The sequence below is a fragment of the Alligator mississippiensis genome, chromosome 1 (assembly GCF_030867095.1).
Source record: "Alligator mississippiensis isolate rAllMis1 chromosome 1, rAllMis1, whole genome shotgun sequence".
Taxonomy (NCBI): Eukaryota; Metazoa; Chordata; order Crocodylia; family Alligatoridae; genus Alligator; species Alligator mississippiensis.
Genome location: NC_081824.1, coordinates 471,971,409 through 471,973,442, shown reverse-complemented (window position 1 = coordinate 471,973,442; position 2,034 = coordinate 471,971,409). Strand labels below are relative to the sequence as shown.

Genomic DNA, 2,034 nt, shown 5'->3' with positions numbered 1-2,034 from the left:
GTTGTTAGCTGTGAGCTAGCTGAGAACAACTAAGACGAAGCAAAGGAGAGGCGCCGCAGCCGAAACCGGAAAGGAAGGTTTTGCTCTGTTTCGGTCGTCCGCAGCTCCTTCACAGGCAACAATTAAGGGTGTTCCTGTTCCACTACCGGTGGGTGGGTTCGCGCTCAGTGATTAACAGGTGTTCAATCACAACTGCAGACACTCACACTCTCACAGGCAACAATTAAGGGTGTTCGCATTCAAATACTGGTGGGTGGGCTTACACTCAGTGATTAACGGGTGTTCAAGCACAACTGAAGCACAATCACACTCTCACAGGCAACAATTAAGGGTGTTCCCGTTCAAATACCAGTGGGTGGGCTCACACTCAGTGATTAATGGGTGTTCAAGCACAACTGAAGCACAATCACACTGTCCCAGGAAACAATTAAGGGTGTTTCTGTTCAAATACAACCGGGTGGGTTCACACACAGTGATTAACGGGTGTTCAAGCACAACTGAAGCACAATCACAGTCTCACAGGCAACAATTAAGGGTGTTCCAGTTCAAATACTGGTGGGTGGGCTCACACTCAGTGATCAACGGGTGTTCAAGCACATCTGAAACACAATCACACTCTCACAGGCAACAATTAAGGGTGTTCCCATTATACCGGTGGGTGGGCTCACATTCAGTGATTAACGGGTGTTCAAGCACAACTGAAGCACAATCACAGTCTCACAGGCAACAATTAAGGGTGTTCCTGTTCAAATACAACCGGGTGGGCTCACACTCAGTGATTAACAGTGTTCAAGCACAACTGAAGTACATTCCCGCTCTGCCACTAAGCACGGTGGCACCGACCAGTGAAGCGCATTGCCCCTCGGGGATTAGAGCCTGTTCCCCCTCAGGGATCAGCAGCTGCCCTTTTGATCCCCGCCCCTTTGACAAGGGCTCCCAGTGTACCCGTCTCTGCTCAGGGGCTTGCTGCTGCTGCTGCTGTTGCTGTGCTGCTGCTGGCGGGGAGAGCAGGGCTGGAGGAACGCCCCGCGAGATGCTGTCGTCATCGCGCTCGCTCAGGCTTTGAGCAAATCATCTCTCCTCTCATGGCCAGCGAGGAGGGGCGAGAGGCAGGGCAGTGTTGAGAGGGCATGAATGGGGGGGCCATTGGGCTACGTGGGGGGGTTGGGGGGTGGTGCTTTGGACCTGTTGGGCACGAGATATTGCGGAAGGACTTTTCCGTGTGGGTTTCTGGTGCCAGAAGCTGCAGGTGACGACTGTGAGCGGAGGGGCCTCCGTGGCAGCTTGCGGTGTGTTTGGGGGGGCTGCCCATGGAGGCCCCAAGGTTTCCGAGGGGCTCACGGTATCGCTTCTCGGCCTCTTGAAGGCTCAGATCAAGTGTAGTATCGGCTGTTTTCAGTGTAAAAACTGATGTGCTAGTCATGCGGGGTCTTTAGAAACCCATGAGCAGCGCAGCGCAAGAGACGGAGGAGACAGTGACACAGAGTGAAATGGCTGCTTCGAAGGCGAGGTCAGATATGCAGATGAATATGCAGATGAGTATGCAGATTACAGCCGAGGCAGGAACCGAGGCCCTAAGGTTTCCGAGGGGCTCACGGTATCGCTTCTCGGCCTTTTGGCTAAGATCAAGTGTAGGAACACATCATGGGCCACCGCCAGTACACGGACCCCACCAGAAGAACAGCCGCCAGACCGGACACAGAGGGGCCACCTGAACCGCCCCCCTCTGCAACAGACAGACCTTGCTTCAAGAGGACTCATCAACAACGGACGACGACCCAGCGCCACCCGAAGAGGACCCCCGCGATAGACTATATCTAGACTGAGACACTTCATCTTCGGACCACTTTTTCCACCATTGCGGAGCATTGTCTCGGGTATGTGTGTTTCTATCCTCTTTCTCTCTCAGCGTCGCAAACCTCCCCCTCCCTCCCCTTCCCCACTCCCCTCTCCCCTTACCCTCGGGCTTAGTTGGCTAACTTTGTATCGCATGTAACCTAGTTGCGTTCCCAACCTCACCCCCATCCTTCTATT

The 2,034-nt window shown here is 54.1% G+C and overlaps 1 pseudogene; it reads left to right on the top strand.

Moving 5' to 3' along the window:
• The first annotated feature begins 1,344 nt into the window (after window positions 1–1,344).
• LOC132247957 (U2 spliceosomal RNA) lies at window positions 1,345–1,444 on the top strand (annotated as a pseudogene).
• Window positions 1,445–2,034: the final 590 nt, after the last annotated feature.